The sequence below is a fragment of the Manacus candei genome, unplaced genomic scaffold (assembly GCF_025592945.1).
Source record: "Manacus candei isolate 608988 ecotype Guabito, Panama unplaced genomic scaffold, ASM2559294v1 h1tg000086l, whole genome shotgun sequence".
Taxonomy (NCBI): domain Eukaryota; kingdom Metazoa; phylum Chordata; class Aves; order Passeriformes; family Pipridae; genus Manacus; species Manacus candei.
The window spans coordinates 4516907-4533896 of NW_026138134.1; the positions used below are offsets into that span (position 1 = coordinate 4516907).

Below are 16990 nucleotides of genomic sequence, written 5' to 3' on the forward strand. Positions count from 1 at the left end.
CTGGAAGCTTTAATAATCAGGCTGCCTTAGATAAACTACTTATGGCAAACATTCAAGGTGTCTGGACGTGGTCTTATTACAGTAACCCTTGAGGACCTAATCCATGGGAGGAAAATGTGTCCTTAAAATGCGCTGCCTGGTTTTATTGCTAAGAGAAGGTGGATTCCTGGTGAGGAGGAGGGTGTGGAGCTTTCTCAGAAAGAGATTTCTCAACCTCTTGATCGAAGCAGAAGCCACAAGGAATGTGGTTACTTAGGTAGAATTATTTCTGGTTTGAAATGGCAATTAGGCCATCTTTGGAGGGACCTCATGTTCATAGAATCATAGAATCCCAGAATCAGCTGGGTTGGAAGGGACCTCCGAGATCATCAAATCCAACCCTTGATCCAACCCCGCTGTGGTTCCCAGCCCATGGCACTGATGCCACATGCAGTCTCATCTTAAACACCTCCAGGGATGGAGAATCCACCACTTCCCTGGGCAGCCCATTCCAGTGGCTGAGCACCCTCTCTGCAAAGAAATTCTTCCCAATATCCAACCTAACCCTCCCCTGGCACAGCTGAAGACCCAGCCCTCTTGTCTTGCTGATGGTTGCCTGGGAAAAGAGACCAACCCCCCCTGGCTCCCCCCTCCTGTCAGGAGGTCTCTCCTGAGCCTCCTCTTCTCCAGGCTGAACAGCCCCAGCTCCCTCAGCCTCATAGGACTCATGCTTGAGTCCCTTCCCCAGCCTTGTTGCTCTCCTCTGGACCTGCTCCAGAGGTTGAGAGTCACAGCTAGAAGGTAAAAAATGCCTTCAGAAGGCAAGGCTAGAGGATATATCCCCATGTGGAAGGTCAGCCTGGGCCATCATTCCCTCCCTCCACAAGACAGGACACCCACACTGCATCCAACACCCACTTTGCCCTGGTGACTCCAAGCTGAGAGTGCAGAGCTGGGGCTGGAGAGGTGACCCCAGAGGTGACCATGTGTGAGTGCATCTGCCCTGCCCACCACACGTGCCCCTGGGCAGCTGCTGGCTCTGGGGGTGCCCGAGCTGGAGCTGCTGGATCCCCCCCTCCCCAGCCAGCCTGGGGAAGGTGTCACCCAGCCAAGTTGTAGCAGAGGTTGTGGGCGTTCTCCGGGGAGGTTAATGCATTCAAGCTGTCAAAATATTCTTCCTGCTATTCACCCAGTTAACATGCCCTCTCTTTCTTTTTCTTTGAAAAGGCATTTGCTATGGTATTCTAATGCATGGTCTGTGTTCAAGATGTTACTGACAGCTGTTGTATGACTACAGGAAGGAAATTATGACTCCCTAATGATAACATGTCACGGCGTGTCTCTCTGCTTTTCTCTTCCTTTAGCTGTACATTTCTCCTGCCAGTGTCTCCTCACTGCACCCATGCACTGCATTGTGCAGCAGTGACATGTGTGCCATGTGCTTTCTTAAAAAAAAAAACACAAACACACACAAAAAAAGGATGTTCTGATGGCTTCTACCTTGCCTTTAAATAATGTGGATAAATTTTGTTCACTCTATTCTGCTCTTGTGAGACCCCTCCTGGAACACTGTGCATAGTTGTGGGGTCCCCAACATAAGGAGGGCTGTGGAACTGTTGGAGCAAGTCCAAAGGGGGACTGGGGCACCTCCTGTGGGAGACCTGGGGCTGTCCAACCTGGAGAAGAGAAGGTGGTGTGGAGACCTCACAGCACCTTCCAGGGTCTGAAGGGGCTACAGGGAAAACAGAGAGGGACTGAAGTGACAGGAAAAGGGGGAATGGCTTCCAGCTGAAAGGCAGGAAATTTTAGTTGTATATATGGAAGAAATTCCTCCCTGGGAGGGTGGGGAGGCCCTGGCACAGGTTGCCCAGAGAAGCTGTGGCTGCCCCAGCCCTGGGAATGCCCAAGGCCAGGTTGGATGGGTCTTGGAGCAACCTGGGGTAGTGGGAGGTGTCCCTGCCTGTGGCAGGGGGTGGAATGAGATGAGCTTTTAGCTTCCTTCCAAGCCCAACCATTCTGGGATTCTGTGGAGCTGGCAGAGGAGATGCCCGACGTGGTGACTTTTTGTACTTTGGGATGCTTCATATCCCAACATCAGCATTGCCATCCAGCTGCCTTAGAGGTGGTGGAGCTCCAGTGTGCTCAGTTCAGGCTCAGGTGTTCAGAGTAAGGAATGTGTGTACTCAGGGGTACTGTCAGTTTAATCTCTTAGATGACTTTAAGGCTTTTCCCTGATAATCTCTGGAAGGGCTGGTGGCTGTTGGATAAGGAGCCTGTTAAACACATGGAGGTGGCTGGCTGGTTGGGCCACCACAAGCCCCTCTCTGCTGTGTTTCAGCTGTGATCTAACACCCCCAGCCTTTGGAGGGAATCTTGCCACGAATCTCTAATGAGAAGTGACCAAAAAAAAAAGTCTTTTGCATCTGCTCTAAGGAACTTACTGGAGTGACAAGTCTGTCTAACCTAGTTTTTAATTCCCTTGATATGGGAAAGTTTCTGTGCCCAGGCAGAAGGCCCAGAAGGGTTATGCATCATTTACAACCCAGTGTTCAAAACGAGGGGCAAGATGGGGGCAGGTGGGAGTGAAAATGTAGGTTTATAATTCTCAGCTCAGCAGGAGCCACTGTTCTGTACAGGGGCAAACCCCAACTGATTAACAGCTCCTGGCAAGGGCAGGAGCTCCTGGTTCCCTCCTGCTTCCTGCTGGCACGACAGAGAAAGTGTCCTTTCACTGTGCCAAGTCACAGCTCTTGGCTGAGTGTACCCTCTGCACACCTCCCAGGCCGTGTCAGAAGGACTTTGGCAGGTTTTGGGGTCCCCCAGAGAACCCAAGAGGAATAATTTCACTCTGTGGGACACCTTGGTCCCTGCTGATTTCCCATTTAGGAGGCAGCTGTTTGTCTTTGAGGGGTGTGCTGCTGCTGCTGTTTAGTGTAAAAGTCTCCTAATGCCAGGCTGTTTTAAAGAGAAACCTAAAATATTTGGTATCTGGAGATCATAGGCTCTGTGGATAGTCAAACTGGGATTACTGGGTGTGGCTCCTGGGAGTCAGGCAATACAGGGCTGGGTGCTGCTGAGCATCCCAGAGGGTACCTGAGCTGCTTGTTCTGTAGCCAGGCTAAATGGACAAATTCCCAGAGGGATCTGCTGTCACCTTCCTCTTGCAAGGTGATCCCAGAGCCCTCTTCATTTTGGGCTCTCAGAGAGCTGACACACTTCTCTGGCAAATTTTTTGAATAGGACTTGGATTTTTAAAAGTCTTCACCATGGTGACCTTCTAGAAGCACTTGAATTTTGCTGTGGGATTCCTTGTTTCTGTGGGATTCTTTGTAGGATTCCTGGCTTCTGTGGGCTCTGAGCTGTACTGATTCCTGCAGGATTTCTCAGGTAGAAACTCCTGGACAACCTGCCTTTGTCTCCCAGAAGGGATTTCCATATCTCCTGTGGTATAAGAGCAGAAGCTTGCAGGAGGGGAAAACACCCCGTGGAAGTTGTTTCAGCACCTGGGAGGTGGGACAACCATAAACCCCTGAACAAACTGCACTTCCCACTCTATTGCTCAGAGTGGTATCTGTGGGAATGACTGGACATCCTCGTGTCCCCAAGACCCCTTTCCAACACAGGCAAGGTGCCATTTCTTTTTGAATTTAGGCAGCCATGAGAATAAACAGAAATCACGTTACCATTGCCACTGGTGGTGGAATGGAAGGGTGGAATCCAACTGCATGTAGGTGATGTCACAAGAACCCTGCATAGCACGAGCCTTGTTTTGTAGGAATACGTGTCTTTTTCTCACTGAAGGGAATAGTTTGACATCCTAAAGGTTGGTTTTCTTTGGGACTGATGCCAGGAGTGGAGGAAAGGCAAGTTTTTCTTTCACCCTCTCTCTGCTGATAGACACATGGACGGTCACACGAGTAGAGTGAAGGGCGCAGAGGAGGGGTGTTTTCCAGCCCGTTTTGCCCAGAACAATCTAAATATTGCTCAGCTGGGTGGGGAGAAGAGCAGAGCTGCCGTGGGGCCGTGGCCGAGGAGCGGCAGCCACAGGAGGTCAGTGTTGCACTGTGGATGCGGCAGCGAAAAGTCAGCGTGGCCTTGGAGGAAAACTTGACCCAGGAGGGAGGTTAATTCCTCTTGGGCACCTCCGGGTAGTTTACTGAACACAGAAGCAAACCAGTGTGGCAAAACCCGGTGGTAGGGAAGAACGCGTCCCTGGACGGAGCGAGGATCTGCCCCAAAGCGGGGAGGGAAAAGCGCCCAAGGAGCGCGGTGCGGGTTTCGCGCCCGGGAGCTGGGAGCGGACACTAGATGGCTTGGATCGGGATGGATCCTGGGAGCTGCAGGCTTTCACCTCCAAATCCCTGGCCTGCCTTTGGCCCTGGGGTGCCCTGGCAGGCGCAGGGAGCCGTGTGCTGGAGGTTTGGGGGCAGCTGGAGGGAGCGTGGCGGTGGCCGCGGCGCAGGTGGCCGGGTTTGTTGGCAGCTTCGCTCCACTTATCAAGGCTGAAAAGCCCTTCTATGCCTGCTCTCAAATCCCTCTCTGCCTGCAATTTATCCTCTCAGGGTGGTCCGGGGGCAGGTTGGAGCAGGAGGCGTGAGGGATGCTACTGTCAGGGCCGGGGCTGGCTGCTGAAAGAAGATTTGCATTCCAGGAGATTCCAAGGTTTGCGTCCAGCCACTGCCTTCCCCCAGGGCTCAGTGCTCTGAAACGTGTTTTAAGGCCCGTTCCTAGGGAGCTCTGGCAGCTGTTTGATGTGGTGGCAGCGCTCTTAGAGAATGGCTGGGACAATGACAGAAGTGAAACTCGAATATTCTCCAGTAGGCTCTGTGGTTCCTTCATTAAAAACAGACAGATAAACAAACAAATTACAGCCCATTATGAGCGTGGCCTTCAGTTCCTCTTCAAACAGCTTTTTGCTGCTTTAAAAAGCCTTAAATAAGGACACAGCCTCCCCAGTCCAGGCCATAAACTGTTGGATTTAAGCTTTCCTTGTGCCTCCAGGTCCGTTGCCTTTGCTGTCTTCTGACTGTCTGATGTGAGCTTTTAATTCATTTGGCTTTTCCTGGTGAGAGGCTTCAGAACAAGATTCCTTGTGTGCAGTCTTTGATGTTACACCACAAAGAATCCCCCCACCCCCCCTTTTTCCAAATGCTCTGCTGAACCCCCATTAAAAAAAAAAAGGAGAAAAAAGAAAAAAAAAGAAAAAGAAAAGTTTCATGTAACTAGGTTGAGAGGAAGTGGGGTGACCCATGCAAATAGTTTTTGTGTCGCTTACAAAGGCTCAGATTCTATGGTGATGGGCTCAGCAAAAAGATCTGAACTCATTTAGGCAGGGCTGGGCTGAGTTGTCTTTGCACTGCACTGCCTGAAAGGCAGAGGATGCAGAGGGGTCCCTGCCAAGCCAGGCTGATACAGCCCAATATTCCCTGACCAGTTTGCTGTCTCTTCTCATGGCTCTGCCCTGGTAACACTGATTTTAACAACCTCCAGCCCTAAGCCTTGAAATCAGAGGGTGAAACACGCTGTGGAAATTCAGCCAGAATTTTACTTCCTCTGAAAGTAGATAAATAACTGCTTTGCTTCATTTGACTCTTAGTGACTTCTGCCTTATTGCTTTGTTGACACCAAGCTCCTGATACAAAACTCTGTCCCTGTTCTCAGTGTCTCCCATCCCTGCCTTTGGGCACCTGGGATTCTTCCCCTTCTTGGAGCTGAGGGAGAGGGAAAACGATTGTCTGTGCCACAGGTTGAAACAAAGCTCTCCATTTTGCCATTCAGTGCCTGTGCAGTCTGGCTGGCTGGCTGAGGGTGTGGGGCTTGGGGACTGTTTTGTTTTTAGGCTGCAGGCGGGGGCCCAAACAGAACAGGTGCCCCGGGTGCAGAATGTGAATCCTCAGCTCCATGAAAGGCCTTTGTCACCAGTGTGATTTTTGGAGAGGAGAAACCTATGCACTGACCCTTTTCAGTAGCATCTGATGCGTGCACCGTGATTAGAAAGAGTAGGGGAAGTTAAAAATAACCTGTGGAGGAGGCATTCTAATGAGCAATTATCATTCCTTTCCATTGACTTTTGCAGCAAGACTCTCCATGTGTTTAGTCTTCTCGAAAGAACATGCCAGATGTTAGAGTGAGTGACTTGTTAAGTCCCTCAGTACTGTTCTCACTGGTGTACTGAACCATTGTCAGGGTGGGTGTGTTTTTTTTCCTTCTTTTTTTTTTTTTTTCTGTAACTATTAAAATAATTGGGCCCCGAACATTCTGACCTGATAAAGCAAAAGAATCTTGGCTGGCTTTCCTTGGGGTCACGTTTGTGAATAGAAAACTCGGGGAGTGCTTGCCAGAACAAAGAAATGTTTCTGCATGCAAAGATCTTCAATAACTTAATCTGAGGTGGAATCATCTGGCTTCAGAAATCGTGCCTCCTGGCAAAAATCTGACTTTTGCATTTCAACATCCCGAACTTTAGTCTTCAAGGAGTCTTTTGTGCTTGTGGGGCTCTGCTGTTCTCCCCAAAGGGAGCTCTTTAGAAATGATTGACGACAAGGCCAGTTCTACCTTTGCAAAAAATTTTTAATATGGGGAGAGAGCAACGAGGAAAGCAGATCTCACTTTACAAAGCCACTGAAACCCTTTTTTTTTTTTTTTTTTGTGCCCCTGCTCCCGTGTAGGAATCTTAATTGGATTAAAACACGAATCTGTATATTGTGATTTTGCATGCCATGGATCCCACCCTCTTGTTTTTAGCCACATTGGCCAAACTCAATGAAGTGCACGGTCAATGTTTGAGCTCTGCCTTTGGTGTCCCTCGGTTGGAGCTCATTAAGCATTCGGGGGAATAATAATTCTGGGACTTGAACTTTGATCTGAGGAATCTGGGAAAGAAAGGGCCGGAAATTGCAGCAGCCTGATTAGCTACCCCAAGTTGATCAACTTTTCTGCCAGATGCAGGCAGAGCTCCCAGAGGCTGGAGGACAATGGTGGGGGTGAGGCAGAGCCGCCTCTGCCGTGTTGTGTCTGCGCTCCCATCACATCCCATTACTGTCTCCAGTGCAGATGGCACTTTGAACCACTCCACACGCCCACAGCCAACCAGGAGCTTTGTCCAGAACATCTGCTTGGCAAAAAAAATTAAATAAAAAATATATATATATATTTAACCTTAAGTATTTGCTGATTTTCACACATCTGGGAGTCGTGGTGTTTTATCTGGGACTGGAAACATCGAATTATCTTGAGAACACTCATCCTTTCCCTCTGAGTTCCGTCTGTCTTGAGTCTGACTCCGTCCTGCTGAAATTCCCACAAGTCCAATGTGAGTTACAGCACGTGCCAGAGTTCTGTACAGTGAGTTCTCTACCCCTCAGGAGGAAATTTGGGTTGGGGTGTGAAGCCTGAAATGCTCACGTTTGGGACATGGTGGGGTTTGTCGTGTATTTTCATTTTCCGAAAAATGCCGTGAGAATTTCAACTCTAATTCGAGCCCGTGTTGTGACAACCTGAACCAGCTTCAGGGCTGTGCCTGACTGGGAATTTTCTGACACTGGGATTGAAAAATCCCAGCTGTAACAGAGAGGAGGGAACTCGAGTTGTTCCTCACAGAGCAGAGCTCGAGACTTGGGTATCTTCCTCCTTATAAAGCAGATGTACCTGCCACTGTGAGAATAACCCTGAATTACTGAACCCTCCATGTCTGGAAAGCTTTGCTTGTTGTTGTTGCTTTTTCTTAAAACTTTGGACACTCTCAGTTTCTGTCAAGAGACGCATCAAATGTCTCCCTCAATAAATACCCACAAGCAACTGCTGCCTAGTGCCATGTTTCTGGATGCTTGGCCAGCTGGCAAAGGAGGAATGGGATGTGGAGCTTTTCCAGAAGAGCTTCTGAGGAAGACAAAATTCTTTTTTTTTTTTCCTCGTTCCTGCTAGAAATCAAATACTAAATATTGTAGTTGAAACCCCAAATGGTTTGGGTTCCAGAAATAAGACATTGTGGTGCCTTACGGGCTGCAGTTGCCATATTTCTCGGTCCCTCTTTTTCTGGGAGGAGCTTTGGTCCCTCTCCTGTCTCAGACACGGGGTGATGGCAGTGGCCTGTCACATGGAAATGTGCTCAGGATGTTTTCCAGGAGGAAAATCGCCGAATAATGTTGTTTGAAAGAAAAGTTTCCTTTTCAAACGAAAAAGCGTAACAGGGTTTTGGCAAACTCCCACTCCCGCCTCCCGTCGCAGACACCCCGTGTTATGGTTGTGTGGAGCATCAGAAACTGCCTTTAATATGGTTTTGGAAATTGGATGTTGAGTGACTGGGTCTCAGTTTTCATGATGGAGAGGTGTCTCCTTGTCAAAGAGCCAAACGCTCTGCCAAGATTCCGAGTGTTCTGTCCCTATATAAAGCTGAGGTTTAGTTTCAGGCACAGTGACTGAGGAAGCTGACACTATTCCAACATGTTGTTCATATCCTGAAGTCTTTTAATTTCCCCTGGCTGCTGTTGCAACAGCCCCGTTTCACTGAATAAATTAATCAGAACATAAGATTTGTTGAATATGAAGCCTCAAAAAAAACCCCCCCCAGGTTCCACTTGTGACTTTGACAAAGCTGTTCTAGTGGGTGGTTAGTCATTATTTTTCCCCTCTATGGGTGAAATGGTTACAAGAACCTCTGCTATTGTTGCTAGAAAAAGTGGCTTCCTGTGATATAAAGTAATTTTTTTAAATAGGAAACATATGGCTGGTCCTTAACAACAAAGTAATATTCAGGTGCTGATGGCATGTGCCTCCAGTCCTATTACAGGAAGCTATCTTGGAAATCTGGTGGCAGAGGCTTAGACACTAATTTTCAGGAAGTGGGGTTGGGGGGGATGGAACCTGAAACTGATATCAGAAGTACATTTACATTTTTAATTTCGCTGGAAGTTCTTTGCTGTTCCTGCTTTAGAAGTCTCTGATATTCACTCCCTGTTAGCTACAGTAAACAAATGCTGTGTGAGGTCTGTGCTGCTCTGTTTAATTCTCATTTGAGGGGGAAAAAAAACCCCAGTAAATTCATCCTGAGAGCTCCTCTCAGGGGTTGGTGTCTCATGTGGGAGCACAGAGTGACAGGGCAAGGGGGGAATGGCTTCAGACTGAAAGAAAGGAGGTTTAGGTTGGATATTAGGAGGAAATTCTTGGCTGTGAGGGTGGAGAGGTCTGGCACAGGCTGCCCAGAGAAGCTGTGGCTGCCCCAGCCCTGGAAGTGTCCAAGGCCAGGTTGGAGCAACCTGGGGTAGTGGAAGGTGTCCCTGCCCATGGCAGGGGGTGGGATGAGAGGATCTTTAATGTCCCTCCCAACCCATCTATGATTTCACTTGGCTGTTCCAAGGTTGGCCACCTGAAGCTGGGATTGAACATGACTTTATGATCCTCAGGTTGGGGAGGATGCCCTGTGGTCCAACCCCACCCTCCACTTCAGGATCACAAGACCCAGATTGTCCCTTAACAGATGTTTTTCCACTTCGATTTTTTTTCTCCTGAACCCCTCGGTGAGCAAATTCCTCGTGCCTTGTACTGAGAATAAGAAACCTCTTGCTCTTAATCATCATTTTTCTCTTCTTTTTTGTGCCTGAAGTTGTGGAACTGCTGTGCATTAGCTCTTGCTTTGCATTTCCCTGCCTCTTGCATGGCTTTCTGGGACCTCCAAGGGCTGGTGGGGGTCACCATGTGCTCACTAAATTACATTGCTTTTGTTGTTGTTGTTCTTGCATTACCAGAGCCAGGCTTGGACTGAACTATAGCTGGGGATTTTATTTTTATCCTCCACTGCTGGCATTTTTGCCTACCTGCTTCTAATAATTAATAATATTTACTTTTGTTTCCTTAGCACTGAGACACGAGCCAAACAACTTTTTTTTTTTTTTTCTCCCCCTGGGTTTTGGCTGAAAACTTTTAATTTTTAATTAAAAATCCAAGTGTTGTTCATCCTCCCCTGATATTCAGGCCGCTTCTCAGCTGGAGCTTGGGTTGGACTCAGTGCTGGTCAGGAGGTTTGCTGTCCATGTGCTTTTGGGAGTGGCAAACAAGCCAGGGATGTGTGGAATCAGCCTCACTGGTGGCACAGCTCTGTGGGCATCACATGCCTTTGGTGTGGGGCACTGTCAAGCCACTAAAATCCATCGTGGATTTTATCTTCTCTGGCAGAAACTCACGCTTAGGGTTGCTCAGCCCACTGCAAAAGCCCCTTCCCACCATCCCAGCTCTCACCTTTGTTATTTCTCAGCTCCCAATTAGTGCTCTCACACCTGTACCTTCATCCACAAACATGTTTTAACCCTTGGGAGGGCTGGAAAAACACAGGAGGAAAAAATCTCTGCATGTGGAGTGACTTTTGTGGCAAGAAGGGACGTTCGAGTTTGTTTTATCCCTGTACTCCAGGAGTCAACACCTGAGCAAAGCAGGGAGTGAGTTTTTTTGTTTGGCAACGAGCTCTTAGGGGGCAAATGGCACTGTGGAATGTCTGAACTTCCAGCAGGAGGAAATAAATAGGCAAGTGGGAGCGCCAAGGTTTTCTAGTGAGGATTCTGAGTCGTGTAGCAATCTTCTCCAGAGTTTCAGCAGGTTGCAAAGAGACACAACAGCTCAGCAGGACTGATTAAGTGTCTGCAACTCTGAGTCTAAGATAGTGCTATAATAAAAGTGACAAATGAGGAAGAGTGGTGTGTCTGCTGGAAACTTAGCATGACTGAATGAAAAAAGTGCACGGGGTAATTTATTGTCAATGAAGAACCATCAGCAGGAGAGAGGGAACCTAATTCATCCCACTTAATTAGGTGTGGGACTTAAACCTTGGGCTTGCACAGCTCCAGCCAGAGAGTCACTTGGGCTCTCGGAGGACTTTGACTACAAAACCTTGAAATGAGTTTTAATTGTTGGTTCAAATGGCTGCCTGAACAATAACCATGAAAAAACCCTCTGGATCAACCTTGGCTGGGAATGTCACCACTATCAGCAGCTTCCAGAGGCTTCACCTGGGTGTTTTCCTGCATGTCCGGAGCTGTTTTACTAAAAACTGTGGTTTTCAAGAGCCTGTGCTGTTCAAAGCAGCCACGTGGGGTGGCACAGCTTTGTGTCACCCTGCCTGGGCAGGGGGGCTTGGACTAAAAGATCTCCCTTTGTGTGTCCCTTCTGTGCTGTGGCTGTGCCCACCCAGACCCTCAGCAGCCCCCCCAAAGCCTGCAGGTGGTTTAACACCCACCCTCCCCAGCCCAACAAACACAGCGTCCTGCTGCTAAAAACGACATCTCTAGTCATTCCCCAGGGAATCTTCCCTTCTCCCAAGCCTTAGGAAGCACTGAATCCGTGGAGAGGGGAACAGCAGCAGCTTTTGCATGCGTGGCCAGAGAGCACATTTGGAGGGACAAAGCACATTTGGAGGGATAAAGCACAAAGATGGTGTTTTTTACGGGGCTGGGTGAGGCTGCTGGGCAACAAAGGGATCCCGCCACGCTGAGAGAGGGAGAATTCCATGGGATGTAATTCCCAACACGAAGCTCCAGGCATGACCAGTGTGGTCAGCTCGAGGCTGGAGTGGCTGAGGGGGAGCAGGGAGGAGGAGGAGGGTATCCCAGACCGGGAATGCTGCTACAAATAAAGGAACAACGACACAAAAAGGCACTGGAGCTCTTCCTCCCCTGCCGGCAGAGCTGGGCTGGGTGTGCGATCCACATGAGCCGGGCTTGTCCTACAGAAATGATTTGTTAGACAAGCAGAGCCGGGGCTGGGAGCAGGGGGAGGTGGAAGGAGTCGGGGCGGAGGGGGAACCTTGGAATGGATTCAGGAATGACTGATGGGCTCGAGTGAAAATTTTATCCGACCGCTACCTCGTGGAGGGGTGGGGGCTGAGAAGTGGAAGGGGGGGGGAGAAGTGAGAAAAGGCGAATGGAGAAAGGCTGGGCTGTCTGCTGGAGCATTGTGATGTTTTATTTTTCGCTGCTAAATGCAAAATTGATTTTTTTTTTTTTAAGATGCATTAAAAAAAAAAAAAAGGCAAGCAGCCTCTACCTCTCTCTTATAATTCCCAGACAAAGGAAGCTGAAGCAGACACCCCAGACAATGGATAGTCCTGTCTCCCTTAAGCATTTGCCTTTCTCAGCAGTTAAGGTGCGGGAGGGAAAAAAAAAAAAAAAGAGAGCCAGAAAAACCTAATTGAAGGAATGAATTAAAGAGATGACCCCGGAAAACGTGGCAGCCTTTTTATTTGATGAGGAATCAAGTTCACAGCGTGTCAGCAGAGGTGCTGCGATTCAGTCTTTTATTTGTTTCCTGGCAATAAGAACATTCCTTTTTAGTCTGATATCATCCTCTCATCTTCTCCCTCCCTCTTTCTATCCTTCCCTTCCTAGTCTCGCATCCTTTTTCCTTCCTCCCTTTTTTCTCTCTCTCACCCCCTCGCCCTTTTTTTCTCTTCGCTTGCCAGTTCAGGCATTCTCACATACATTACCCCTTCCTTTCATCTCCAGAATGACCTGAAATGACCTTTTGCCTGGCACTAGACGTGACTTAACTGATAATAGCAGATACTTGGGGGCCTCAAGCGGTGGCTTGTCTCGGCACGTAGAGGGAGGGGAGAAAAAAAAAAATCCCTATTTTTTTTTTTTTTCCTAGGGAAAGCATGGCTTTCTCTTTGTGGCAGCATTTCCTGCAAGGTAGCAATTAATGACACTTATTGCCCGCTGGATAAAATCCTTCGAAAGGCTTTCCTGAGACCCAAAGCTGTTACGGAGAGAGGGAGGGGAAGGGGGAGAAATCTGTCTGCAAGTGGTTAAAAACTCCCCAGCAGAATCCTGATGCCACTGGCTACTTGTGCTCTGCATTGCGTCTTCCCTGTCTTTGTGCTCCCGGCTCAGCCAAATACTTGTTGGAACAGCACAAATGTCCTTCTGTCTCCAATAATCGACACTTTTAGGTGACTAATCTGGGCAAAAGGTTATTATTTGGCTTCTTAGCGTCCCTCGAAGCCATCGTGGGGAAGATAAGATTGCAGCCAGACCCAGTGGGTCTCTGATTTTTTAATTTTCACTATTTATTTGGATACTCGGTGAGGCTGGGTGAGTTACCACAGCAACGACTCTGAGTCTTGAACATGAAAGGGCTCTTATTGTGCCATGTGGTGCCTCAGAGATACAGAGAAAGAAGGAGGCGGGGAGGAGAATTCCTCTTTAGAGAAACAATAGCCAGACATTATGTGAACTTTTGGGGCTTTATTATAAAGTTTGAAGGGGAGGGGGGAGAGGAGAAAAGGAGCTACAACAGTCTGCCGTGGAAAAAATGTGCTGACTTCCAGAACTTTGGGAAGAGAGGTGTATATATTTATGGAAATATTAATTAATTAACTGCGAAATAAAAGCTTAATCTAGAGACATGTATTTAGTTCTTTTTCACTGGCAGGTCGTTTAGCTGGTGGGGCTGTGGGACTGCCCAGGCAGATCAGAGCTCGGGGTCAGAACCCGAGATAGGGGGATTTTTTTTTTTTTTTTTTATTTAATTTTATTTTTTGAACTTTGTTCTGCCCTTTCTTCGGAGAGAAAGGGAAAGGGGTGGGTGTTTAAGTGTCAAGAAAGGTACCACAGTGCAGTCTGGTTTTCATTGTCCACAGGAACGGAGTGGCTGGAACTGCAGACAATGGGAAAACGTGGATAATAGGGTTACTAAAGGATGCAGGGCAGGAATACTCAGTGAATGGCTGCTCGTGGGAGCAGGTTGGGTGCAGGGGAGCTCATTAGTTCAGATTTTCCTCTTCCTTGACCAGTTCCAGTCTGGGACTGAGCAGGGTGACACTGCAGTGTCCCACAGGGGTTTATTGCTGCTCCCACACCTGTGGTTGGATTTATCCTGTGCTGGTGTGCGCAGTTCAGGGTGTCCCTGCTCCACCAAACAACCACCTTGTATCAAACTGGGGGTGACTGTGTCCTATCCCTAAATATTCAGGCGTTAATTTAAGTTCTATGCCCATTTTGGTTGGGCTGAACCCCTGCGTTTCCCCTGGTGTGACCATGTCCTGCAGAACTCCTGAGCTTTGGCACCTGCTATAACTCAGAGATAACCCATTTCCTTCCCAAACAAATTGACTTTATAAGTCAATTCCAATTTTTTTTCCTCCCAAATATTCTCTCCAGCTCCAGGCACGGCCAGGATTTGGGGTGAGGGCAAAGCAGGAATCAGGGATGGGCCTGCTCAAGGTGATGCTTGAGCAGCTTCCTCTGCTCTTTCAGCTTACAAGGCTTGTTTTGCTTGGCAGGAGTGGGCAGTGAGATGTGAACCACTGTGCCGTGGTTTTCCAGGACATCTTGGCACTGGACAATCCCCAAAACTCCGTGTGAAACTCATCCCTATGTCCCGTGCTTTGATATCATTTATTTGGAGTGATCGTGCCCTGAAATTCCACACTTCTGTCATCACAACTGAACAAAGCTCTTGGAGTTCCCCTAAAATTTCACAGAAATGTCACCTTTTGACAAGGGAAAAAGGAGTCAGGGATTTCACCCTGGCATTACTTTAGGAATTTTAAACACCCACGTGTCACTTGTGCAGTGCTTCCCGTCCCTCTCTGCTCTGTGATATGCAAATCTTGGTGTATTAATTGTCAGTAAAATTAACATCAGACATAAAGGTATAAAAAAAAGGCTAAATTAGCATTGTGGGGGTTACCATCTCTCTGTGGAGTCTTTGACTCCAAAGTGCTCAATCTCATCATCTTGTTACGTGTTTGTACATGTTTGGTGTATACATTGAATATTTGCTGGCCTTGGAATATTTTTATACCACGATTACTTTCCCCCCACCATTGCAGAGCTTGTAGTTTAGACACTTGAAATTTTGAATAATATTGTCTAACTACTTAGGATTGCTTTCCCTCTCCAGTACAAGTTCAAACTCTTTTCTTAATGAATAACCTGGGTTCCCAGCTCTTCTTTTTAGAGGGCTGTTGCTAAATTGAGTGAAGTGGATTAAATTACTGTTGCAGGTGAAGGACAAGGCAAATCATGGTTTAGTGGAGGCAAATCATGGTTTAGTGAAGGCAAATCATAGTTTATTGCCTGAAAAGCTTGACTGCCTGAAGTGATGATGATTGTATATTCCTGAGGATGTGCAAGTGTCAGCTGTCTAAATGTCTCCGGTATCATAAAAGATTTCTGGTTTCTTTAATATACAGGATGCCTGGAAGTTAGGCTGAGATCTGTCAGGATAATACTGGCACTAAACCTTCCTCTAATTCTCAAACTACACGTGAGGGTGAGATTAAGGAAAAAAAAAATTGGTTTAAATCTCTAATCTCTTTATCAATAAGAAAACACGATGCAGTGGAAAAGTGATTTGCCTTTGATGGTTGGTGTGCCTGTAATTCCAGGTGAAGTAATTCCATGATGGAGCTGTGCCTGGGACTCATGTGTGATGGGCTCTGCAGAGTGTTTTGGGTTCAAAGGCTTTAAAAGGTGCAGGGAAGAGCCACAACACAAGAGAACCTGTGCTGCAAAGTCTCCCCAGTGCCCATCACACAGATATGATCCAGGCAATGAAGCAGCATTTTCCTGACTGTTCCCTGTGCCACTTAACCCTTTAAATATGTTGCCATCATCTTTGCCTTCCCTGTTTTCCTTCTGGTTGAACTAAAGGCCACATCTAGTCCCCAGAATCCCTGCTTTCTGTTGGCACAGGTTGCTCTGAACACCTGAAGTGAGCCAAGAGTTAACATTAAACAGAAAGTGGATATGAGTCCATGGGAATAATGGGAGTCTTTGCTCCAAAACCTCCCAGTCTGTGTATAATTCTGTATTTGTAGAGTTTCTCCCATGGTAGGATAATGGACTCTATGCAGGAGGAGTAATAGCAGCATACATTATATATCAGAAATGGTTATAAGCAATAAATTATCAGGATAAACTCTTTACTGCTTGAAAGCTGTGTGGATGTGGCACTTGGGGACATGGCTTAGGGTTGGACTTGGTGGTCTTGGAGGCCTTTTTCAAGCTAAATGATTCTGTGGTTTAATATAGAGATGCTCATGTATTTATAACTGTTCCAGTCATGTATGAACTCATCCCACCTTATAAATGGAGCTGTTCCCTGGCCTCAGAATGGAAAGGGAAAGGAGCCCAACACTCCAACCATCCTCCCTGTCTGCCCAAGCCATGGCCTCTCTGTGGGGACCACAAAAAACCTGCTGCTCACTTGTTTTCTGACATGGACAGGAACTCACTCGGTCCTTTTAGATGTGGAAGCTCATTTCATATCAGACACCCACCAGTTGTTTCCTCTTTAATCACTTGCTCAACTTCTGCATGTTAACAACACCACCAGCAAGTGATTTAGATAAGCTTGGGTTGTTAGGAAATCTTTTTAGAGACTGTGGAGTACATCAAGCATGTGGAAATGGCTGCTAAAAGCATTTCTATTGCTCAGCAGTTTGAAAATAGAGAAATGTGGAAAGGAAATGATGTCCACGGTGAGCTGGATGGTGTTTGTGCACCTCAGGAGATGGGAGCTGGAAACTGGAGTGTTACTTAAGAGTTCAGACCCATGAAACCTGTGTCTCCTTCCAGCTGGCAAGAGAGCAGCACTGACTGCAGCAGCAGCACTGGCTCTGCCTTGCTGAGCTTTTGATGGAGAGAAGAGAGGGGAAGCTTTGGATCCCTCTGTCTCTTCCCTTCCCACCTGTCCTACCCTGACTCTGTGTCCTGTCTGACATCCTGTACAAGTGATGCCATGTGGAGTTTTTGGGCCTGGCTGCTCTTGGCAGTTGGGATTCCTGATTGATGTTCTCATCCCTTCCACTGATTTCCAAGTATGACCTTGAGCACGTAACTGCAAACCCTCATTTGTGAGTGGGAGGGGGGAACATTTGGGATGTCGGGAAGTGAAGGCTCCCAGCTGCCTGTGCATCCCTGTATTCCAGCCCTGTGGAATTCAGGCTCTCCCTGCTGAACCCCTCCAGTTCCCAGCAGTGTTGAAAGGCTCTGATGCAAGAAGGGACATTTCAACACCT

The 16990-nt window shown here is 47.7% G+C and overlaps 1 long non-coding RNA gene across 1 annotated transcript; it reads left to right on the top strand.

Moving 5' to 3' along the window:
• The first annotated feature begins 3946 nt into the window (after nucleotides 1–3946).
• LOC127482304 (uncharacterized) lies at nucleotides 3947–7074 on the top strand. Its single transcript, XR_007908498.1, has 3 exons — nucleotides 3947–4029; nucleotides 6056–6106; nucleotides 6922–7074. It is a non-coding gene; the product is annotated as an uncharacterized LOC127482304 (long non-coding RNA).
• Nucleotides 7075–16990: the final 9916 nt, after the last annotated feature.